Source organism: Lissotriton vulgaris, chromosome 12 (assembly GCF_964263255.1).
Source record: "Lissotriton vulgaris chromosome 12, aLisVul1.2, whole genome shotgun sequence".
NCBI lineage: Eukaryota > Metazoa > Chordata > Amphibia > Caudata > Salamandridae > Lissotriton > Lissotriton vulgaris.
In genome coordinates, this window is record NC_141700.1 from 446,960,577 (window position 1) to 446,983,988 (window position 23,412).

Here is a 23,412-nt window from a genome sequence, read left to right on the forward strand (position 1 = left end):
TTTAATTCTTTACAATTTTTTTTCATGAAGGTATTAATATTGCTCAAATCTAGGTAGAAATTTCATCTACCTCTTTCTCATAGATATGTATTTTTTTCATTTTGCAATAACAGTATTCATTCTATAATCTTGAAAATACTTGGGTTTTTATAAGGTTTAAGATGATCTGTTCAACAGTAAGATGAATCAGACTTTTATATTTTAATTGTATTGGAATAAGACCTAATGAAAATGATTTGTTATTTTACAATGAGCAAAGCAAGGCACTGCTGAGAGTCTAACTCAGGATCTCCCGTTTACTAGGCAGGCGCTTCAACCAGCTAAGCCACAGCACCCACTTGATTCTTAATTTTGAAACACTTTTCTTTATGGTGTTCAAGGGAATATTGCTTTTTCACTTTCATATTCTTTTCTAAGTTCACACACTTCTCTACTCAAACACTTAAGATGAATGAAGACTCTTCACTTATTCAAAAGCACCTCTCTAATTTGAAGTTTACCCTATTCATATCAATTTAAAATATACCTTGCTAAAGAATGGATTAGTTGAATCCAACGATAGAGTGATCATTCACCTCTATCTTGTTCTTTGTCATTTTCTTTTCCCTATTTCAGTCAATGCATTCCTACAAAAATCTTCACAATACCAATTATTTTATTTAATTTTTAAGATAACTTATTCTAAAGTTCATAGAACCAGATGTTTATTCTTAAATTGTATTCAAAACTTGTTTGATGAAAATTATTTGGAAAGCATGGAGAAAACAGATAGGTGCTGCTGAGAATTGAACTCAGGATTTCCTGTTTACGAGACAGGCGCTTTAACCACTAAGCCACAGCACCAACGTTAATAGTAAAAAATGCATAAATAATTTATTGTTGATGATGAAAATGTGTTTTCTGCTATAAATTCTTCTTTATATGTATTGTAATCTTAAACACGAAAAGATACTCAATCACTACGCAAGGATTAATATGTTTTAATAAACAGGTACTCTTATAAAACCCAATTTCATTTCTTGAATTCTTTACAATTTTTTTTCATGAAGGTATTAATATTGCTCAAATCTAGGTAGAAATTTCATCTACCTCTTTCTCATAGATATGTATTTTTTTTTCATTTTGCAATAACAGTATTCATTCTATAATCTTGAAAATACTTGGGTTTTTATAGGGTTTAAGATGATCTGTTCAACAGTAAGATGAATCAGACTTTTATATTTTAATTGTATCGGAATAAGACCTAATGAAAATGATTTGTTATATTACAATGAGCAAAGCAAGGCACTGCTGAGAGTCTAACTCAGGATCTCCCGTTTACTAGGCAGGCGCTTCAACCAGCTAAGCCACAGCACCCACTTGATTCTTAATTTTGAAACACTTTTCTTTATGGTGTTCAAGGGAATATTGCTTTTTCACTTTCATATTCTTTTCTAAGTTCACACACTTCTCTACTCAAACACTTAAGATGAATGAAGACTCTTCACTTATTCAAAAACACCTCTCTAATTTGAAGTTTACCCTATTCATATCAATTTAAAATATACCTTGCTAAAGAATGGATTAGTTGAATCCAACGATAGAGTGATCATTCACCTCTATCTTGTTCTTTGACATTTTCTTTTCCCTATTTCAGTCAATGCATTCCTACAAAAATCTTCACAATACCAAGCATTTTATTTAATTTTTAAGATAACTTATTCTAAAGTTCATAGAACCAGATGTTTATTCTTAAATTGTATTCAACACTTGTTTGATGAAAATTATTCGGAAAGCATGGAGAAAACAGTTAGGTGCTGCTGAGAATTGAACTCAGGATGTCCTGGTTACGAGACAGGCGCTTTAACCACTAAGCCACAGCACCAACGTTAATAGTAAAAAATGCATAAATAATTTATTGTTGATGATGAAAATGTGTTTTCTGCTATAAATTCTTCTTTATATGTATTGTAATCTTAAACACGAAAAGATACTCAATCACTAGCGAAGGATTAATATGTTTTAATAAACAGGTACTCTTATAAAACCCAATTTCATTTCTTGAATTCTTTACAATTTTATCCATGAAGGTATTAATATTGCTCAAATCTAGGTAGAAATTTCATCTACATCTTTCTCATAGATATGTTTTTTTTTCATTTTGCAATAACTGTATTCATTCTATTATCTTGAAAATTCTTGGCTTTTTATAAGGTTTAAGATGATCTGTTCAACAGTAAGATGAATCAGACTTTTATATTTTAATTGTATCGGAATAAGACCTAATGAAAATGATTTGTTATATCAAAATGAGAAAAGCAAGGCACTGCTGAGAGTTGAACTCAGGATCTCCTGTTTACTAGACAGGCGCTTTAACTAGCTAAGCCACAGCACCCACTTGATTCTTAATTTTGAAATACTTTTCTTTATGGTGTTCAAGAGAATATTGCTTTTTCACTTTCATATTCTTTTCTAAGTCCACACACTTCTCCACTCAAACACTTGAGATGAATGAAGACTCTTCACTTATTCAAAAACACCTCTCTAATTTGAATTTTACCCTATTCATATCATTTTAAAATATACCTTGCTGAAGAATGGATTAGTTGAATTCAAAAATAGAGTGATCATTCACCTCTATCTTGTTCTTTGTCATTTTCTTTTCCCTATTTCAGTCAATGCATTCCTACAAAAATCTTCACAATACCAAGCATTTTATTTAATTTTTAAGATAACTTATTCTAAAGTTCATAGAACCAGATGTTTATTCTTAAATTGTATTCAACACTTGTTTGATGAAAATTATTTGGAAAGCATGGAGAAAACAATCAGGTGCTGCTGAGAATTGAACTCAGGATTTCCTGTTTACTAGACAGGCGCTTTAACCAGCTAAGCCACAGCACCCACTTGATTCTTACTTTTGAAACACTTTTCTTTATGGTGTTCAAGAGAATATTGCTTTTTCCCTTTCATATTCTTTTCTAAGTTCACACACTTCTCCACTCAAACACTTAAGATGAATGAAGACTCTTCGCTTATTCAAAAACACCTCTCTAATTTGAAGTTTACCCTATTCATATCATTTTAAAATATACCTTGCTAAAGAATGGATTAGTTGAATTCAACGATAGAGTGATCATTCACCTCTATCTTGTTCTTTATCATTTGCTTTTCCCTATTTCAGTCAATGCATTCCTACAAAAATCTTCACAATACCAAGCATTTTATTTAATTTTTAAGATAACTTATTCTAAAGTTCATAGAACCAGATGTTTATTCTTAAATTGTATTCAACACTTGTTTGATGAAAATTATTCGGAAAGCATGGAGAAAACAGTTAGGTGCTGCTGAGAATTGAACTCAGGATTTCCTGTTTACGAGACAGGCGCTTTAACCACTAAGCCACAGCACCAACGTTAATAATAAAAAATGCATAAATAATTTATTGTTGATGATGAAAATGTGTTTTCTGCTATAAATTCTTCTTTATATGTATTGTAATCTTAAACACGAAAAGATACTCAATCACTACGCTGGATTAATATGTTTTAATAAACAGGTACTCTTATAAAACCCAATTTCATTTCTTGAATTCTTTACAATTTTTTTTCATGAAGGTATTAATATTGCTCAAATCTAGGTAGAAATTTAATCTACCTCTTTCTCATAGATATGTATTTTTTTCATTTTGCAATAACAGTATTCATTCTATAATCTTGAAAATACTTGGGTTTTTATAAGGTTTAAGATGATCTGTTCAACAGTAAGATGAATCAGACTTTTATATTTTAATTGTATTGGAATAGGACCTAATGAAAATGATTTGTTATATTACAATGAGCAAAGCAAGGCACTGCTGAGAGTTTAACTCAGGATCTCCTGTTTACTAGACAGGCGCTTTAACCAGCTAAGCCACAGCACCCACTTGATTCTTAATTTTGAAACACTTTTCTTTATGGTGTTCAAGAGAATATTGCTTTTTCACTTTCATATTCTTTTCTAAGTTCACACACTTCTCTACTCAAACACTTAAGATGAATGAAGACTCTTCATTTATTCAAAAACACCTCTCTAATTTGAAGTTTACCCTATTCATATAATTTTAAACTATACCTTGCTGAAGAATTGATTAGTTGAATTCAACAATAGAGTGATCATTCACCTCTATCTTGTTCTTTGTCATTTTCTTTTCCCTATTTCAGTCAATGCATTCCTACAAAAATCTTCACAATACCAATCATTTTATTTAATTGTTAAGATAACTTATTCTAAAGTTCATAGAATGAATGAATGAATGAATGAATGAATGAAGAATCACTTGTATAGCGCTATCTACCCGGAGGCCTCGTAGCGCTTATGACAGAAGACTAAGTTAGCACGGGCTCGGGTAGATCAGCAGGAGTTGGCGAACAAGTGGGTTTTCAGGGCTTTCCTGAAGGAAAGATGATTAGTGGTCCCTCTCAAGGTTAGAGAAAGAGTGTTCCAGAGCTTAGCCGCGGTGTGTGAAAAGGAGCGGCCTCCCCAACGGGCTCTCCTAACTCTGGTAGAGGAGGCCAGCTGGAGGATCCCAGATCGAAGGGAGCATGACGGAACATAGGGAGTAACAAAAGGCTGTAGGATTGCAGGGCCCAGGTGATGAAAGGCTTTGTGAAGAGTACACATAGCCTTGAATTGCACTCTGGCCGCTATGGGGAGCCAGTGAAGTTCCCTTAGGGCATTCCTTGCTGATTGCCAGCGGGGGAGGTTGTAGAGCAGGCGAGCTGCACTGTTTTGGGGGACTTGGAGCTTATGGATAACAAAGGAAGGGGCTCCCATATAGAGGACATTCCCATACTCCAGGCGAGATAGTATGAGAGCCTGGACTAGGATCCTCCTTGCCTGAAATGGAAGCAGAGGGAGCACCTTCCGCAGCATCCTCATCAGTCCAAAACAGGTGGCTGCGGTCTTTGTGGCTTGAGCTGAGAAATTCAGGGCAGTGTCAAGCCAAACTTCCAAGCTTTTTATTTGGTCCTTGGGGGCTGGGGACGGGCCCAAACATGGTGGCCAGATGGAAGCAAAGACAGAGGGGGAGGGGTTACCTAATAAGATAACATCTGTCTTCTCCCCGTTGAGTTTTAAACAGGAAGATTGCATCCATCTGGCAACAGCCTCAAGACAGGGGCCTAGGGTGTTGGACGACACCTCCGTGTGGTCTAAAGAGACCACCAGTTGAGTGTCGTCCGCGTAGGTGATAATACGCACACCGAAGGGTTGGACAATCCTGTCGAGGGGTTCCATGTAGGTGTTAAATAAGGTGGGGCTCAGGGAGGAACCCTGAGGAACCCCACACCTGAGAGGATGTTTAGGTGACACTGCCTCGCCCTCGAAGACCTGGAAGAAGCGGTCAGTCAGGAATGATGTCAGCCAGTCCAGAGCCGGGCCCGACACGCCCATGTCCGCCAGACGTTGTAATAGCGTGACATGGTTAACCGTGTCGAACGCGGCGCTGAGGTCTAATAAGATGATGGCAACTTTGCCACCCTGGTCTAACACTGCTCTTGCTTCCTCTGTTACTGCTAGGAGGTCGGTTTCGGTCCCATGTAGGGGGCGAAACCCTGTCTGGGAGGCACGTAGAAGACTATTTGACTCCAAATAGTTCATCAGAGTGTTATTTACATGCCTCTCCAGCAGTTTGCTCAGCCAAGGGAGCAAGGAAATAGGACGATAGTTCGCCAAATTGGATTGGTCGAGACTGGGCTTCTTCAGCAGGGCCCTCACCATCGCGCACTTCCAGGGGGGAGGTACGGATTTAGAGGAGATGGAAGTGTTGAGAAGGTCCAGTATGGCCGGGTGAACTATGTCCATGGCCTTAATCAGAATCTGAGGGGGTGCTGAATCGTTGGGAGAGCCTGAAGTGACTTTGGAGATAAGCTTATCCAGAGCCGAAGAGTCTAGAGGTGGAATTGTGTCAAGCCTACACGGAACTGCGATATCAGAAGTGGAGGGGAGGAGGGGGTCCAGGTCATTATTAACATCCCGAAAAGAAGAATATATATTCTGTATTTTCCCAGAAAAGAACTCAGCCAGTTCGTTGCAGCGGTTTTGGGCACCATCAGCAGAGAGACATTCCGCAGGGGGTGAGATAAGTGACTTGACAATTTTAAAAATCTCCCTTGGGGCGTTAGCGGCTGCATTAATTTTGCTGCCGTAGAAGGCGGCTTGTGCTGTCTTTATCTCCTGTTTATAGAGCCTAATAGCGGCTCTATAATCATCCTTCCTAGACTTGGAGTAATCTTGTCTCCAGGCTCTTTCAGATTTGCGACAGGCTAATTTCATGGTCTTGAGAGTGGAAGTAAACCATGGGGCGGCTCTGGGTCTTTTTATAAGGTTGGTAGCCTGTACAGGAAGGACCGTGTCAAGTGTGGTAGAAATCCACTCATCAAAATTGTTAGCTGCTATGGTGGAATTCGACACTTTCCCGGGTAAATTTTTAACCAGGGCGGCTTCCCAGGCGGAGAGAGGAAGTGAGGACCATTTCCTGCCTCGATGTTTAACGGGGCCGCAAGTGGAGGGGGAAAGATTAGTGCGCCAAATGAAGGGAATTAAAAAATGATCCGTCCAGGGTAACGGGACTGGGGATTCGACCAAGAGATCGCTAATATTGCTGTAAATGTAGTCCAGCAAGTGACCTCTATTGTGGGTTGGAAGAAATCCCTTTTGTTGTAATTCTAGCGCGGAAAGATTGGAGCAGAGGGTGTTAGCTGCAGTATCATGGGGGTCGTCTAAGTGCAAGTTAAAATCACCTAACAAGGTGAAGTTGGGTGAGGACAAGATGATACCTGCAGTAATGTCCGTCATTTTAGTTATAAAATTATTGAGAGCACCAGGAGGACGGTAGGCTAGGATGCCAGAAAAAGTAGTGGTGGGGGAAAAATAAAGTGAAAAATGAAAACTTTCGCAAGATGGCACAGTTATAGGGGTAATTCGGCATTTGTAGCTGTCACGATAGACAATCGCCACTCCTCCTCCTCTACCAATCAGGCGATCTAGTCTCTTTAGCGTAAATCCTTGAGGGATGGCCCAGACAATAGCTGGATCGTTGTCCATATGGAGCCACGTTTCCGTCAGGAAAAGTGCATGGGGGTTAAGGTCTTCGATCAAAGAGTGTAGCTCAGTGTGGTGTTTAGAGACGGACCTACAATTCAGGAGGAACATTTTCCAGTCCTGAGTGGGTGATGATGGACGAATAGAGGGGATGGAGGGACGCCAGTTACACTGTTTGCAAACATAATCAATCTGATAAGGAAGATAAGTATGGACACACGTAGGGTTATAAGGAGGACAAAGGGCATGAAGCAATGAGGCATCGTAGGACAGCGAGGGGCCTAACATAATGAAAGAAAGAAGCTGGGCGCCAGGTAGCTGGAAGCGTCTGGACGCGGACTGGCGCAGACTGGCTTCTCTCTGGCACCTCTCCGGCGCGTCTACGGCGCTACCGCTGCGCGTCACCGCTGCGCGGGCAACTGCGTAATAAAAAGGAATAGGCGGAGTTGGAGACTAGCGCGTCAACCCACCGAAAATGGCCGCCTCTGAAGGAGCAACCAGGAAGTGGTGCCGCTTGCCTCCCTCCACAACAAACAGCACTGGTTGCTGCGGTGGACCGGGGAGTAAGCGCGCCCAAATCAGGTAAATTAATACAGTAAAAGCAGTTTTAAAATGAGCTAAAGCAAAGCACAGAAAGGAATACAAGAGCGCTTGTAGCAGTCCTACTTGCCACCAAGCGCCAGCGCTACGATATTCTTAGGTCAATTTCGAGCGCGATACTGTCCAGCCCTTAAATAATCAGGGCGGAGTGGGAGACTAGCGCGTCAACCCACCGAAAATGGCCGCCTCTGAAGGAGCAACCAGGAAGTGGTGCCGCTTGCCTCCCTCCACAACAAACAGCACTGGTTGCTGCGGTGGACCGGGGAGTAAGCGCGCCCAAATCAGGTAAATTAATACAGTAAAAGCAGTTTTAAAATGAGCTAAAGCAAAGCACAGATAGGAATACAAGAGCGCTTGTAGCAGTCCTACTTGCCACCAAGCGCCAGCGCTACGATATTCTTAGGTCAATTTCGAGCGCGATACTGTCCAGCCCTTAAATAATCAGGGCGGAGTGGGAGACTAGCGCGTCAACCCACTGAAAATGGCCGCCTCTGAAGGAGCAACCAGGAAGTGGTGCCGCTTGCCTCCCTCCACAACAAACAGCACTGGTTGCTGCGGTGGACCGGGGAGTAAGCGCGCCCAAATCAGGTAAATTAATACAGTAAAAGCAGTTTTAAAATGAGCTAAAGCAAAGCACAGATAGGAATACAAGAGCGCTTGTAGCAGTCCTACTTGCCACCAAGTGCCAGCGCTACGATATTCTTAGGTCCAGATGTTTATTCTTAAATTGTATTTTGTATTCAACATGTGTTTGATGAAAATTATTCGGAAAGCATGGAGAAAACAGTTAGGTGCTGCTGAGATTTGAACCCAGGATTTCCTGTTTACGAGACAGGCGTTTTAACCAGTAAGCCACAGCACCAACGTTAATAGTAAAAAATGCATAAATAATTTATTGTTGATGATGAAAATGTGTTTTCTGCTATAAATTCTTCTTTATATGTATTGTAATCTTAAACACGAAAAGATACTCAATCACTACGCAAGGATTAATATGTTTTAATAAACAGGTACTCTTATAAAACCCAATTTCATTTCTTGAATTCTTTACAATTTTTTTCATGAAGGTATTAATATTGCTCAAATCTAGGTAGAAATGTCATCTACTTCTTTCTCATAGATATGTATTTTTTTCATTTTGCAATAACTGTATTCATTCTATAATCTTGAAAATTCTTGGCTTTTTATAAGGTTTAAGATGATCTGTTCAACAGTAAGATGAATCAGACTTTTATATTTTAATTGTATCGGAATAAGACCTAATGAAAATGATTTGTTATATAAAAATGAGAAAAGCAAGGCACTGCTGCGAGTTGAACTCAGGATCTCCTGTTTACTAGACAGGCGCTTTAACTAGCTAAGCCACAGCACCCACTTGATTCTTAATTTTGAAACACTTTTCTTTATGGTGTTCAAGAGAATATTGCTTTTTCCCTTTCATATTCTTTTCTAAGTTCACACACTTCTCCACTCAAACACTTAAGATGAATGAAGACTCTTCACTTATTCAAAAACACCTCTCTAATTTGAATTTTACCCTATTCATATCATTTTAAAATATACCTTGCTGAGAATGGATTAGTTGAATTCAACGATAGAGTGATCATTCACCTCTATCTTGTTCTTTGTCATTTTCTTTTCCCTATTTCAGTCAATGCATTCCTACAAAAATCTTCACAATACCAAGCATTTTATTTAATTTTTAAGATAACTTATTCTAAAGTTCATAGAACCAGATGTTTATTCTTAAATTGTATTCAACACTTGTTTGATGAAAATTATTCGGAAAGCATGGAGAAAACAGTTAGGTGCTGCTGAGAATTGAACTCAGGATTTCCTGTTTACGAGACAGGCGCTTTAACCACTAAGCCACAGCACCAACGTTAATAGAAAAAAATGCATAAATAATTTATTGTTGATGATGAAAATGTGTTTTCTGCTATAAATTCTTCTTTATATGTATTGTAATCTTAAACACGAAAAGATACTCAATCACTACGCTGGAATAATATGTTTTGATAAATAGGTACTCTTATAAAACCCAATTTCATTTCTTGAATTCTTTACAATTTTATTCATGAAGGTATTAATATTGCTCAAATCTAGGTAGAAATTCCATCTACCTCTTTCTCATAGATATGTAGTTTTTTTCATTTTGCAATAACAGTATTCATTCTATAATCTTGAAAATACTTGGGTTTTTATAAGGTTTAAGATGATCTTTTTAACAGTAAGATGAATCAGACTTTTATATTTAAATTGTATCGGAATAAGACCTAATGAAAATGATTTGTTATATAACAATGAGAAAAGCAAGGCGCTGCTGAGAGTTGATCTCAGGATCTCCAGTTTACTAGGCAGGAGCTTCAACCAGCTAAGCCACAGCACCCACTTGGTTCTTAATCTTGAAACACTTTTCTATATGGTGTTCAAGGGAATATTGCTTTTTCACTTTAATATTCTTTTCTAAGTTCACACACTTCTCCACTCAAACACTTAAGATGAATGAAGACTCTTCACTTATTCAAAAACACCTCTCTAATTTGAAGTTTACCCTATTCATATCATTTTAAAATATATCTTGCTAAAGAATGGATTAGTTGAATTCAACGATAGAGTGATCATTCACCTCTATCTTGTTCTTTGTCATTTTCTTTTCCCTATTTCAGTCAATGCATTCCTACAAAAATCTTCACAATACCAAGCATTTTATTTAATTTTTAAGATAACTTATTCTAAAGTTCATAGAACCTGATGTTTATTCCTAAATTGTATTCAACACTTGTTTGATGAAAATTATTTGGAAAGCATGGAGAAAACAATTAGGTGCTGCTGAGAATTGAACTCAGGATTTCCTGTTTACTAGACAGGCGCTTTAACCAGCTAAGCCACAGCACCCACTTGATTCTTAATTTTGAAACACTTTTCTTTATGGTGTTCAAGAGAATATTGCTTTTTCCCTTTCATATTCTTTTCTAAGTTCACACACTTCTCCACTCAAACACTTAAGATGAATGAAGACTCTTCACTTATTCAAAAACACCTCTCTAATTTGAAGTTTACCCTATTCATATCATTTTAAAATATATCTTGCTAAAGAATGGATTAGTTGAATTCAACGATAGAGTGATCATTCACCTCTATCTTGTTCTTTGTCATTTTCTTTTCCCTATTTCAGTCAATGCATTCCTACAAAAATCTTCACAATACCAAGCATTTTATTTAATTTTTAAGATAACTTATTCTAAAGTTCATAGAACCAGATGTTTATTCTTAAATTGTATTCAACACTTGTTTGATGAAAATTATTCGGAAAGCATGGAGAAAACAGTTAGGTGCTGCTGAGAATTGAACTCAGGATTTCCTGTTTACGAGACAGGCTCTTTAACCACTAAGCCACAGCACCAATGTGAATAGTAAAAAATGCATAAATAATTTATTGTTGATGATGAAAATGTGTTTTCTGCTATAAATTCTTCTTTATATGTATTGTAATCTTAAACCCGAAAAGATACTCAACAACTACGCTGGATTAATATGTTTTAATAAACAGGTACTCTTATAAAACCCAATTTCATTTCTTGAATTCTTTACAATTTTTTTTCATGAAGGTATTAATATTGCTCAAATCTAGGTAGAAATTTCATCTACCTCTTTCTCATAGATATGTATTTTTTTCATTTTGCAATAACAGTATTCATTCTATAATCTTGAAAATACTTGGGTTTTTATAAGGTTTAAGATGATCTGTTCAACAGTAAGATGAATCAGACTTTTATATTTTAATTGTATTGGAATAAGACCTAATGAAAATGATTTGTTATATTACAATGAGCAAAGCAAGGCACTGCTGAGAGTTTAACTCAGGATCTCCTGTTTACTAGACAGGCGCTTTAACCAGCTAAGCCACAGCACCCACTTGATTCTTAATTTTGAAACACTTTTCTTTATGGTGTTCAAGAGAATATTGCTTTTTCACTTTCATATTCTTTTCTAAGTTCACGCACTTCTCTACTCAAACACTTAAGATGAATGAAGACTCTTCACTTATTCAAAAACACCTATCTAATTTGAAGTTTACCCTATTCATATAATTTTAAAATATACCTTGCTAAAGAATGGATTAGTTGAATTCAACAATAGAGTGATCATTTACCTCTATCTTGTTCTTTGTCATTTTCTTTTCCCTATTTCAGTCAATGCATTCCTACTAAAATCTTCACAATACCAATCATTTTATTTAATTGTTAAGATAACTTATTCTAAAGTTCATAGAACCAGATGTTTATTCTTAAATTGTATTCAACATGTGTTTGATGAAAATTATTCGGAAAGCATGGAGAAAACAGTTAGGTGCTGCTGAGAATTGAACTCAGGATTTCCTGTTTACGAGACAGGCGCTTTAACCACTAAGCCACAGCACCAACGTTAATAGTAAAAAATGCATAAATAATTTATTGTTGATGATGAAAATGTGTTTTCTGCTATAAATTCTTCTTTATATGTATTGTAATCTTAAAGACGAAAAGATACTCAATCACTACGCAAGGATTAATATGTTTTAATAAACAGGTACTCTTATAAAACCCAATTTCATTTCTTGAATTCTTTACAATTTTTTTCATGAAGGTATTAATATTGCTCAAATCTAGGTAGAAATATCATCTACTTCTTTCTCATAGATATGTATTTTTTTCATTTTGCAATAACTGTATTCATTCTATAATCTTGAAAATTCTTGGCTTTTTATAAGGTTTAAGATGATCTGTTCAACAGTAAGATGAATCAGACTTTTATATTTTAATTGTATCGGAATAAGACCTAATGAAAATGATTTGTTATATAAAAATGAGAAAAGCAAGGCACTGCTGAGAGTTGAACTCAGGATCTCCTGTTTACTAGACAGGCGCTTTAACTAGCTAAGCCACAGCACCCACTTAATTCTTAATTTTGAAACACTTTTCTTTATGGTGTTCAAGAGAATATTGCTTTTTCACTTTCATATTCTTTTCTAAGTCCACACACTTCTCCACTCAAACACTTAAGATGAATGAAGACTCTTCACTTATTCAAAAACACCTCTCTAATTTGAATTTTACCCTATTCATATCATTTTAAAATATACCTTGCTGAAGAATGGATTAGTTGAATTCAAAAATAGAGTGATCATTCACCTCTATCTTGTTCTTTGTCATTTTCTTTTCCCTATTTCAGTCAATGCATTCCTACAAAAATCTTCACAATACCAAGCATTTTATTTAATTTTTAAGATAACTTATTCTAAAGTTCATAGAACCAGATGTTTATTCTTAAATTGTATTCAACACTTGTTTGATGAAAATTATTTGGAAAGCATGGAGAAAACAATTAGGTGCTGCTGAGAATTTAACTCAGGATTTCCTGTTTACTAGACAGGCGCTTTAACCAGCTAAGCCACAGCACCCACTTGATTCTTAATTTTGAAACACTTTTCTTTATGATGTTCAAGAGAATATTGCTTTTTCCCTTTCATATTCTTTTCTAAGTTCACACACTTCTCCACTCAAACACTTAAGATGAATGAAGACTCTTCACTTATTCAAAAACACCTCTCTAATTTGAAGTTTACCCTATTCATATCATTTTAAAATATACCTTGCTAAAGAATGGATTAGTTGAATTCAACGATAGAGTGATCATTCACCTCTATCTTGTTCTTTGTCATTTTCTTTTCCCTATTTCAGTCAATGCATTCCTACAAAAATCTTCACAATACCAAGCATTTTATTTAATTTTTAAGATAACTTATTCTAAAGTTCATAGAACCAGATGTTTATTCTTAAATTGTATTCAACACTTGTTTGATGAAAATTATTCGGAAAGCATGGAGAAAACAGTTAGGTGCTGCTGAGAATTGAACTCAGGATTTCCTGTTTACGAGACAGGCGCTTTAACAACTAAGCCACAGCACCAACGTTAATAGTAAAAAATGCATAAATAATTTATTGTTGATGATGAAAATGTGTTTTCTGCTATAAATTCTTCTTTATATGTATTGTAGTCTTAAACACGAAAAGATACTCAATCACTACGCTGGATTAATATGTTTTAATAAACAGGTACTCTTATAAAACCCAATTTCATTTCTTGAATTCTTTACAATTTTTTTTCATCAAGGTATTAATATTGCTCAAATCTAGGTAGAAATTTAATCTACCTCTTTCTCATAGATATGTATTTTTTTCATTTTGCAATAACAGTATTCATTCTATAATCTTGAAAATACTTGGGTTTTTATAAGGTTTAAGATGATCTGTTCAACAGTAAGATGAATCAGACTTTTATATTTTAATTGTATTGGAATAAGACCTAATGAAAATGATTTGTTATATTACAATGAGCAAAGCAAGGCACTGCTGAGAGTTTAACTCAGGATCTCCTTTTTACTAGACAGGCGCTTTAACCAGCTAAGCCACAGCACCCACTTGATTCTTAATTTTGAAACACTTTTCTTTATGGTGTTCAAGAGAATATTGCTTTTTCATTTTTATATTCTTTTCTAAGTTCACACACTTCTCTACTCAAACACTTAAGATGAATGAAGACTCTTCACTTATTCAAAAACACCTATCTAATTTGAAGTTTACCCTATTCATATCATTTTAAAATATACCTTGCTGAAGAATGGATTAGTTGAATTCAACAATAGAGTGATCATTCACCTCTATCTTGTTCTTTGTCATTTTCTTTTCCCTATTTCAGTCAATGCATTCCTACAAAAATCTTCACAATACCAATCATTTTTATTTAATTGTTAAGATAACTTATTCTAAAGTTCATAGAACCAGATGTTTATTCTTAAATTGTATTCAACATGTGTTTGATGAAAATTATTCGGAAAGCATGGAGAAAACAGTTAGGTGCTGCTGAGATTTGAACTCAGGATTTCCTGTTTACGAGACAGGTGCTTTAACCACTAAGCCACAGCACCAACGTTAATAGTAAAAAATGCATAAATAATTTATTGTTGATGATGAAAATGTGTTTTCTGCTATAAATTCTTGTTTATATGTATTGTAATCTTAAACACGAAAAGATACTCAATCACTACGCAAGGATTAATATGTTTTAATAAACAGGTACTCTTATAAAACCCAATTTCATTTCTTGAATTCTTTACAATTTTATTCATGAAGGTATTATTATTGCTCAAATCTAGGTAGAAATTTCATCTACGTCTTTCTCATAGATATGTAGTTTTTTTCATTTTGCAATAACAGTATTCATTCTATAATCTTGAAAATACTTGGGTTTTTATAAGGTTTAAGATGATCTGTTCAACAGTAAGATGAATCAGACTTTTATATTTTAATTGTATTGGAATAAGACCTAATGAAAATGATTTGTTATATTACAATGAGCAAAGCAAGGCACTGCTGAGAGTTTAACTCAGGATCTCCTTTTTACTAGACAGGCGCTTCAACCAGCTAAGCCACAGCACCCACTTGATTCTTAATTTTGAAACACTTTTCTTTATGGTGTTCAAGAGAATATTGCTTTCTCCCTTTCATATTCTTTTCTAAGTTCACACACTTCTCCACTCAAACACTTAAGATGAATGAAGACTCTTCACTTATTCAAAAACACCTCTCTAATTTGAAGTTTACCCTATTCATATCATTTTAAAATATACCTTGCTAAAGAATGGATTAGTTGAATTCAACGATAGAGTGATCATTCACCTCTATCTTGTTCTTTGTCATTTTCTTTTCCCTATTTCAGTCAATGCATTCCTACAAAAATCTTCACAATACCAAGCATTTTATTTAATTTTTAAGATAACTTATTCTAAAGTTCATAGAACCAGATGTTTATTCTTAAATTGTATTCAACATGTGTTTGATGAAAATTATTCGGAAAGCATGGAGAAAACAGTTAGGTGCTGCTGAGAATTGAACTCAGGATTTCCTGTTTACGAGACAGGCGCTTTAACCACTAAGCCACAGCACCAACGTTAATAGTAAAAAATGCATAAATAATTTATTGTTGATGATGAAAATGTGTTTTCTGCTATAAATTCTTCTTTATATGTATTGTAATCTTAAAGACGAAAAGATACTCAATCACTACGCAAGGATTAATATGTTTTAATAAACAGGTACTCTTATAAAACCCAATTTCATTTCTTGAATTCTTTACAATTTTTTTCATGAAGGTATTAATATTGCTCAAATCTAGGTAGAAATTTCATCTACTTCTTTCTCATAGATATGTATTTTTTTCATTTTGCAATAACTGTATTCATTCTATAATCTTGAAAATTCTTGGCTTTTTATAAGGTTTAAGATGATCTGTTCAACAGTAAGATGAATCAGACTTTTATATTTTAATTGTATCGGAATAAGACCTAATGAAAATGATTTGTTATATAAAAATGAGAAAAGCAAGGCACTGCTGAGAGTTGAACTCAGGATCTCCTGTTTACTAGACAGGCGCTTTAACTAGCTAAGCCACAGCACCCACTTAATTCTTAATTTTGAAACACTTTTCTTTATGGTGTTCAAGAGAATATTGCTTTTTCACTTTCATATTCTTTTCTAAGTCCACACACTTCTCCACTCAAACACTTAAGATGAATGAAGACTCTTCACTTATTCAAAAACACCTCTCTAATTTGAATTTTACCCTATTCATATCATTTTAAAATATACCTTGCTGAAGAATGGATTAGTTGAATTCAAAAATAGAGTGATCATTCACCTCTATCTTGTTCTTTGTCATTTTCTTTTCCCTATTTCAGTCAATGCATTCCTACAAAAATCTTCACAATACCAAGCATTTTATTTAATTTTTAAGATAACTTATTCTAAAGTTCATAGAACCAGATGTTTATTCTTAAATTGTATTCAACACTTGTTTGATGAAAATTATTTGGAAAGCATGGAGAAAACAATTAGGTGCTGCTGAGAATTTAACTCAGGATTTCCTGTTTACTAGACAGGCGCTTTAACCAGCTAAGCCACAGCACCCACTTGATTCTTAATTTTGAAACACTTTTCTTTATGATGTTCAAGAGAATATTGCTTTTTCCCTTTCATATTCTTTTCTAAGTTCACACACTTCTCCACTCAAACACTTAAGATGAATGAAGACTCTTCACTTATTCAAAAACACCTCTCTAATTTGAAGTTTACCCTATTCATATCATTTTAAAATATACCTTGCTAAAGAATGGATTAGTTGAATTCAACGATAGAGTGATCATTCACCTCTATCTTGTTCTTTGTCATTTTCTTTTCCCTATTTCAGTCAATGCATTCCTACAAAAATCTTCACAATACCAAGCATTTTATTTAATTTTTAAGATAACTTATTCTAAAGTTCATAGAACCAGATGTTTATTCTTAAATTGTATTCAACACTTGTTTGATGAAAATTATTCGGAAAGCATGGAGAAAACAGTTAGGTGCTGCTGAGAATTGAACTCAGGATTTCCTGTTTACGAGACAGGCGCTTTAACAACTAAGCCACAGCACCAACGTTAATAGTAAAAAATGCATAAATAATTTATTGTTGATGATGAAAATGTGTTTTCTGCTATAAATTCTTCTTTATATGTATTGTAGTCTTAAACACGAAAAGATACTCAATCACTACGCTGGATTAATATGTTTTAATAAACAGGTACTCTTATAAAACCCAATTTCATTTCTTGAATTCTTTACAATTTTTTTTCATCAAGGTATTAATATTGCTCAAATCTAGGTAGAAATTTAATCTACCTCTTTCTCATAGATATGTATTTTTTTCATTTTGCAATAACAGTATTCATTCTATAATCTTGAAAATACTTGGGTTTTTATAAGGTTTAAGATGATCTGTTCAACAGTAAGATGAATCAGACTTTTATATTTTAATTGTATTGGAATAAGACCTAATGAAAATGATTTGTTATATTACAATGAGCAAAGCAAGGCACTGCTGAGAGTTTAACTCAGGATCTCCTTTTTACTAGACAGGCGCTTTAACCAGCTAAGCCACAGCACCCACTTGATTCTTAATTTTGAAACACTTTTCTTTATGGTGTTCAAGAGAATATTGCTTTTTCATTTTTATATTCTTTTCTAAGTTCACACACTTCTCTACTCAAACACTTAAGATGAATGAAGACTCTTCACTTATTCAAAAACACCTATCTAATTTGAAGTTTACCCTATTCATATCATTTTAAAATATACCTTGCTGAAGAATGGATTAGTTGAATTCAACAATAGAGTGATCATTCACCTCTATCTTGTTCTTTGTCATTTTCTTTTCCCTATTTCAGTCAATGCATTCCTACAAAAATCTTCACAATACCAATCATTTTTATTTAATTGTTAAGATAACTTATTCTAAAGTTCATAGAACCAGATGTTTATTCTTAAATTGTATTCAACATGTGTTTGATGAAAATTATTCGGAAAGCATGGAGAAAACAGTTAGGTGCTGCTGAGATTTGAACTCAGGATTTCCTGTTTACGAGACAGGTGCTTTAACCACTAAGCCACAGCACCAACGTTAATAGTAAAAAATGCATAAATAATTTATTGTTGATGATGAAAATGTGTTTTCTGCTATAAATTCTTGTTTATATGTATTGTAATCTTAAACACGAAAAGATACTCAATCACTACGCAAGGATTAATATGTTTTAATAAACAGGTACTCTTATAAAACCCAATTTCATTTCTTGAATTCTTTACAATTTTATTCATGAAGGTATTATTATTGCTCAAATCTAGGTAGAAATTTCATCTACGTCTTTCTCATAGATATGTAGTTTTTTTTCATTTTGCAATAACAGTATTCATTCTATAATCTTGAAAATACTTGGGTTTTTATAAGGTTTAAGATGATCTGTTCAACAGTAAGATGAATCAGACTTTTATATTTTAATTGTATTGGAATAAGACCTAATGAAAATGATTTGTTATATTACAATGAGCAAAGCAAGGCACTGCTGAGAGTTTAACTCAGGATCTCCTTTTTACTAGACAGGCGCTTCAACCAGCTAAGCCACAGCACCCACTTGATTCTTAATTTTGAAACACTTTTCTTTATGGTGTTCAAGAGAATATTGCTTTCTCCCTTTCATATTCTTTTCTAAGTTCACACACTTCTCCACTCAAACACTTAAGATGAATGAAGACTCTTCACTTATTCAAAAACACCTCTCTAATTTGAAGTTTACCCTATTCATATCATTTTAAAATATACCTTGCTAAAGAATGGATTAGTTGAATTCAACGATAGAGTGATCATTCACCTCTATCTTGTTCTTTGTCATTTTCTTTTCCCTATTTCAGTCAATGCATTCCTACAAAAATCTTCACAATACCAAGCATTTTATTTAATTTTTAAGATAACTTATTCTAAAGTTCATAGAACCAGATGTTTATTCTTAAATTGTATTCAACACTTGTTTGATGAAAATTATTTGGTAAGCATGGAGAAAACAGTTAGGTGCTGCTGAGAATTGAACTCAGGATTTCCTGTTTACGAGACAGGCGCTTTAACCACTAAGCCACAGCACCAACGTTAATTGTAGAAAATGCATAAATAATTTATTGTTGATGATGAAAATGTGTTTTCTGCTATAAATTCTTCTTTATACGTATTGTAATCTTAAACACGAAAAGATACTCAATAACTACGCAAGGATTAATATGTTTTAATAAACAGGTACTCTTATAAAACCCAATTTCATTTCTTGAATTCTTTACAATTTTATTCATGAAGGTAGTAATATTGCTCAAATCTAGGTAGAAATTTCATCTAAGTCTTTCTCATAGATATGTAGTTTTTTTCATTTTGCAATAACAGTATTCATTCTATAATCTTGAAAATACTTGGGTTTTTATAAGGTTTAAGATGATCTTTTTAACAGTAAGATGAATCAGACTTTTATATTTAAATTGTATCGGAATAAGACCTAATGAAAATGATTTGTTATATAACAATGAGAAAAGCAAGGCGCTGCTGAGAGTTGATCTCAGGATCTCCCGTTTACTATACAGGCGCTTTAACCAGCTAAGCCACAGCACCCACTTGATTCTTAATTTTGAAACACTTTTCTTTATGGTGTTCAAGAGAATATTGCTTTTTCCCTTTCATATTCTTTTCTAAGTTCACACACTTCTCCACTCAAACACTTAAGATGAATGAAGACTCTTCACTTATTCAAAAACACCTCTCTAATTTGAATTTTACCCTATTCATATCATTTTAAAATATACCTTGCTGAAGAATGGATTAGTTGAATTCAAAAATAGAGTGATCATTCACCTCTATCTTGTTCTTTGTCATTTTCTTTTCCCTATTTCAGTCAATGCATTCCTACAAAAATCTTCACAATACCAAGCATTTTATTTAATTTTTAAGATAACTTATTCTAAAGTTCATAGAACCAGATGTTTATTCTTAAATTGTATTCAACACTTGTTTGATGAAAATTATTTGGAAAGCATGGAGAAAACAATTAGGTGCTGCTGAGAATTTAACTCAGGATTTCCTGTTTACTAGACAGGCGCTTTAACCAGCTAAGCCACAGCACCCACTTGATTCTTAATTTTGAAACACTTTTCTTTATGATGTTCAAGAGAATATTGCTTTTTCCCTTTCATATTCTTTTCTAAGTTCACACACTTCTCCACTCAAACACTTAAGATGAATGAAGACTCTTCACTTATTCAAAAACACCTCTCTAATTTGAAGTTTACCCTATTCATATCATTTTAAAATATACCTTGCTAAAGAATGGATTAGTTGAATTCAACGATAGAGTGATCATTCACCTCTATCTTGTTCTTTGTCATTTTCTTTTCCCTATTTCAGTCAATGCATTCCTACAAAAATCTTCACAATACCAAGCATTTTATTTAATTTTTAAGATAACTTATTCTAAAGTTCATAGAACCAGATGTTTATTCTTAAATTGTATTCAACACTTGTTTGATGAAAATTATTCGGAAAGCATGGAGAAAACAGTTAGGTGCTGCTGAGAATTGAACTCAGGATTTCCTGTTTACGAGACAGGCGCTTTAACAACTAAGCCACAGCACCAACGTTAATAGTAAAAAATGCATAAATAATTTATTGTTGATGATGAAAATGTGTTTTCTGCTATAAATTCTTCTTTATATGTATTGTAGTCTTAAACACGAAAAGATACTCAATCACTACGCTGGATTAATATGTTTTAATAAACAGGTACTCTTATAAAACCCAATTTCATTTCTTGAATTCTTTACAATTTTTTTTCATCAAGGTATTAATATTGCTCAAATCTAGGTAGAAATTTAATCTACCTCTTTCTCATAGATATGTATTTTTTTCATTTTGCAATAACAGTATTCATTCTATAATCTTGAAAATACTTGGGTTTTTATAAGGTTTAAGATGATCTGTTCAACAGTAAGATGAATCAGACTTTTATATTTTAATTGTATTGGAATAAGACCTAATGAAAATGATTTGTTATATTACAATGAGCAAAGCAAGGCACTGCTGAGAGTTTAACTCAGGATCTCCTTTTTACTAGACAGGCGCTTTAACCAGCTAAGCCACAGCACCCACTTGATTCTTAATTTTGAAACACTTTTCTTTATGGTGTTCAAGAGAATATTGCTTTTTCATTTTTATATTCTTTTCTAAGTTCACACACTTCTCTACTCAAACACTTAAGATGAATGAAGACTCTTCACTTATTCAAAAACACCTATCTAATTTGAAGTTTACCCTATTCATATCATTTTAAAATATACCTTGCTGAAGAATGGATTAGTTGAATTCAACAATAGAGTGATCATTCACCTCTATCTTGTTCTTTGTCATTTTCTTTTCCCTATTTCAGTCAATGCATTCCTACAAAAATCTTCACAATACCAATCATTTTTATTTAATTGTTGAGATAACTTATTCTAAAGTTCATAGAACCAGATGTTTATTATTAAATTGTATTCAACATGTGTTTGATGAAAATTATTCGGAAAGCATGGAGAAAACAGTTAGGTGCTGCTGAGATTTGAACTCAGGATTTCCTGTTTACGAGACAGGTGCTTTAACCACTAAGCCACAGCACCAACGTTAATAGTAAAAAATGCATAAATAATTTATTGTTGATGATGAAAATGTGTTTTCTGCTATAAATTCTTGTTTATATGTATTGTAATCTTAAACACGAAAAGATACTCAATCACTACGCAAGGATTAATATGTTTTAATAAACAGGTACTCTTATAAAACCCAATTTCATTTCTTGAATTCTTTACAATTTTATTCATGAAGGTATTATTATTGCTCAAATCTAGGTAGAAATTTCATCTACGTCTTTCTCATAGATATGTAGTTTTTTTCATTTTGCAATAACAGTATTCATTCTATAATCTTGAAAATACTTGGGTTTTTATAAGGTTTAAGATGATCTGTTCAACAGTAAGATGAATCAGACTTTTATATTTTAATTGTATTGGAATAAGACCTAATGAAAATGATTTGTTATATTACAATGAGCAAAGCAAGGCACTGCTGAGAGTTTAACTCAGGATCTCCTTTTTACTAGACAGGCGCTTCAACCAGCTAAGCCACAGCACCCACTTGATTCTTAATTTTGAAACACTTTTCTTTATGGTGTTCAAGAGAATATTGCTTTCTCCCTTTCATATTCTTTTCTAAGTTCACACACTTCTCCACTCAAACACTTAAGATGAATGAAGACTCTTCACTTATTCAAAAACACCTCTCTAATTTGAAGTTTACCCTATTCATATCATTTTAAAATATACCTTGCTAAAGAATGGATTAGTTGAATTCAACGATAGAGTGATCATTCACCTCTATCTTGTTCTTTGTCATTTTCTTTTCCCTATTTCAGTCAATGCATTCCTACAAAAATCTTCACAATACCAAGCATTTTATTTAATTTTTAAGATAACTTATTCTAAAGTTCATAGAACCAGATGTTTATTCTTAAATTGTATTCAACACTTGTTTGATGAAAATTATTTGGTAAGCATGGAGAAAACAGTTAGGTGCTGCTGAGAATTGAACTCAGGATTTCCTGTTTACGAGACAGGCGCTTTAACCACTAAGCCACAGCACCAACGTTAATTGTAGAAAATGCATAAATAATTTATTGTTGATGATGAAAATGTGTTTTCTGCTATAAATTCTTCTTTATACGTATTGTAATCTTAAACACGAAAAGATACTCAATAACTACGCAAGGATTAATATGTTTTAATAAACAGGTACTCTTATAAAACCCAATTTCATTTCTTGAATTCTTTACAATTTTATTCATGAAGGTAGTAATATTGCTCAAATCTAGGTAGAAATTTCATCTAAGTCTTTCTCATAGATATGTAGTTTTTTTCATTTTGCAATAACAGTATTCATTCTATAATCTTGAAAATACTTGGGTTTTTATAAGGTTTAAGATGATCTTTTTAACAGTAAGATGAATCAGACTTTTATATTTAAATTGTATCGGAATAAGACCTAATGAAAATGATTTGTTATATAACAATGAGAAAAGCAAGGCGCTGCTGAGAGTTGATCTCAGGATCTCCCGTTTACTATACAGGCGCTTTAACCAGCTAAGCCACAGCACCCACTTGATTCTTAATTTTGAAACACTTTTCTTTATGGTGTTCAAGAGAATATTGCTTTTTCCCTTTCATATTCTTTTCTAAGTTCACACACTTCTCCACTCAAACACTTAAGATGAAT

At 33.8% G+C, this 23,412-nt stretch overlaps 19 non-coding genes across 19 annotated transcripts; all 19 read right to left on the reverse strand.

Moving 5' to 3' along the window:
• Positions 1 to 770: 770 nt before the first annotated feature.
• Positions 771 to 843, reverse strand: TRNAT-CGU (transfer RNA threonine (anticodon CGU)). Its single transcript has one exon. It is a non-coding gene; the product is annotated as a tRNA-Thr (tRNA).
• Positions 844 to 1,791: 948 nt separating this feature from the next.
• TRNAT-CGU (transfer RNA threonine (anticodon CGU)) lies at positions 1,792 to 1,864 on the reverse strand. The gene has a single exon. It is a non-coding gene; the product is annotated as a tRNA-Thr (tRNA).
• A 945-nt stretch (positions 1,865 to 2,809) lies between these two features.
• On the reverse strand, positions 2,810 to 2,883 carry TRNAT-AGU (transfer RNA threonine (anticodon AGU)). Its single transcript has one exon. It is a non-coding gene; the product is annotated as a tRNA-Thr (tRNA).
• A 435-nt stretch (positions 2,884 to 3,318) lies between these two features.
• Positions 3,319 to 3,391, reverse strand: TRNAT-CGU (transfer RNA threonine (anticodon CGU)). The gene has a single exon. It is a non-coding gene; the product is annotated as a tRNA-Thr (tRNA).
• Positions 3,392 to 9,468: 6,077 nt separating this feature from the next.
• Positions 9,469 to 9,541, reverse strand: TRNAT-CGU (transfer RNA threonine (anticodon CGU)). Its single transcript has one exon. It is a non-coding gene; the product is annotated as a tRNA-Thr (tRNA).
• Positions 9,542 to 10,486: 945 nt separating this feature from the next.
• Positions 10,487 to 10,560, reverse strand: TRNAT-AGU (transfer RNA threonine (anticodon AGU)). The gene has a single exon. It is a non-coding gene; the product is annotated as a tRNA-Thr (tRNA).
• Positions 10,561 to 12,013: 1,453 nt separating this feature from the next.
• Positions 12,014 to 12,086, reverse strand: TRNAT-CGU (transfer RNA threonine (anticodon CGU)). Its single transcript has one exon. It is a non-coding gene; the product is annotated as a tRNA-Thr (tRNA).
• Positions 12,087 to 13,031: 945 nt separating this feature from the next.
• Positions 13,032 to 13,105, reverse strand: TRNAT-AGU (transfer RNA threonine (anticodon AGU)). The gene has a single exon. It is a non-coding gene; the product is annotated as a tRNA-Thr (tRNA).
• Positions 13,106 to 13,540: 435 nt separating this feature from the next.
• TRNAT-CGU (transfer RNA threonine (anticodon CGU)) lies at positions 13,541 to 13,613 on the reverse strand. The gene has a single exon. It is a non-coding gene; the product is annotated as a tRNA-Thr (tRNA).
• Positions 13,614 to 14,559: 946 nt separating this feature from the next.
• Positions 14,560 to 14,632, reverse strand: TRNAT-CGU (transfer RNA threonine (anticodon CGU)). The gene has a single exon. It is a non-coding gene; the product is annotated as a tRNA-Thr (tRNA).
• Positions 14,633 to 15,578: 946 nt separating this feature from the next.
• TRNAT-CGU (transfer RNA threonine (anticodon CGU)) lies at positions 15,579 to 15,651 on the reverse strand. The gene has a single exon. It is a non-coding gene; the product is annotated as a tRNA-Thr (tRNA).
• A 945-nt stretch (positions 15,652 to 16,596) lies between these two features.
• On the reverse strand, positions 16,597 to 16,670 carry TRNAT-AGU (transfer RNA threonine (anticodon AGU)). The gene has a single exon. It is a non-coding gene; the product is annotated as a tRNA-Thr (tRNA).
• A 435-nt stretch (positions 16,671 to 17,105) lies between these two features.
• Positions 17,106 to 17,178, reverse strand: TRNAT-CGU (transfer RNA threonine (anticodon CGU)). Its single transcript has one exon. It is a non-coding gene; the product is annotated as a tRNA-Thr (tRNA).
• A 946-nt stretch (positions 17,179 to 18,124) lies between these two features.
• On the reverse strand, positions 18,125 to 18,197 carry TRNAT-CGU (transfer RNA threonine (anticodon CGU)). The gene has a single exon. It is a non-coding gene; the product is annotated as a tRNA-Thr (tRNA).
• Positions 18,198 to 19,144: 947 nt separating this feature from the next.
• On the reverse strand, positions 19,145 to 19,217 carry TRNAT-CGU (transfer RNA threonine (anticodon CGU)). Its single transcript has one exon. It is a non-coding gene; the product is annotated as a tRNA-Thr (tRNA).
• Positions 19,218 to 20,163: 946 nt separating this feature from the next.
• TRNAT-AGU (transfer RNA threonine (anticodon AGU)) lies at positions 20,164 to 20,237 on the reverse strand. The gene has a single exon. It is a non-coding gene; the product is annotated as a tRNA-Thr (tRNA).
• Positions 20,238 to 20,672: 435 nt separating this feature from the next.
• On the reverse strand, positions 20,673 to 20,745 carry TRNAT-CGU (transfer RNA threonine (anticodon CGU)). Its single transcript has one exon. It is a non-coding gene; the product is annotated as a tRNA-Thr (tRNA).
• Positions 20,746 to 21,691: 946 nt separating this feature from the next.
• On the reverse strand, positions 21,692 to 21,764 carry TRNAT-CGU (transfer RNA threonine (anticodon CGU)). The gene has a single exon. It is a non-coding gene; the product is annotated as a tRNA-Thr (tRNA).
• Positions 21,765 to 22,710: 946 nt separating this feature from the next.
• TRNAT-CGU (transfer RNA threonine (anticodon CGU)) lies at positions 22,711 to 22,783 on the reverse strand. Its single transcript has one exon. It is a non-coding gene; the product is annotated as a tRNA-Thr (tRNA).
• Between the last annotated feature and the right edge of the window lie 629 nt (positions 22,784 to 23,412).